The following is a 747-nucleotide window of genomic DNA, read 5'->3' as shown; positions in this document are numbered from 1 at the left end:
TTTCCACGATAAAACCGAGTTTTACGACACCGGGCCCACATCGGCTGTTTTACGACTTTCGTACAAAATTATGAGTTTTCGACCACGTGAGTTTTAACATAAACTAAAGACCGAGCATGGCGATTGGGGATACGCTACCCAATCCTAATTAATCCAAATGCAAGATCTTCTAAAGCAACTACGCGAGTCCACTAGTTCCCACGCTTACCCGAGCCACCACATCCATGCATATCTATAAAAATGTAAACAACGATGGGTAAGCTAACGCTTAGTGAGTGAGAATATACTACATACATATATATGCATAAAATGGACACGCCACATTAGTAATCAAATAACGCATACCGGAGCATCCAAGCATAAAGGCAAGCTAAGCTAAGCATACCATACGATCACTATAAATATAAGTTCACCAACGACGATGTGAACAACGCCAATAAGCTACACCCGGAGGGTTAGCTACATCACAACAATACGACAATATATATAACAATATACAAACGTCCAAGGTTAACCCCTTAACCCAATACCGGAACCGACTACCAATTACCAACATGAAGATTGGCTGAATTACACGAGCCTTAGTAAATCCGCATCCACACGAGACTACTATCTTCAATATCACCACAATATCGAGGTTGGCCGAACTACACGAGTCTTAGTGAATCCGCATCCACACGAGATCACTACCTCAATAAGATGACCAAACTACACGCGTCATCGTGAATCCGAACTACACGAGACTCA

This window comes from Rutidosis leptorrhynchoides, chromosome 3 (assembly GCF_046630445.1).
Source record: "Rutidosis leptorrhynchoides isolate AG116_Rl617_1_P2 chromosome 3, CSIRO_AGI_Rlap_v1, whole genome shotgun sequence".
Lineage (NCBI taxonomy): Eukaryota > Viridiplantae > Streptophyta > Magnoliopsida > Asterales > Asteraceae > Rutidosis > Rutidosis leptorrhynchoides.
Note: the sequence above shows the minus strand (reverse complement) of the source record.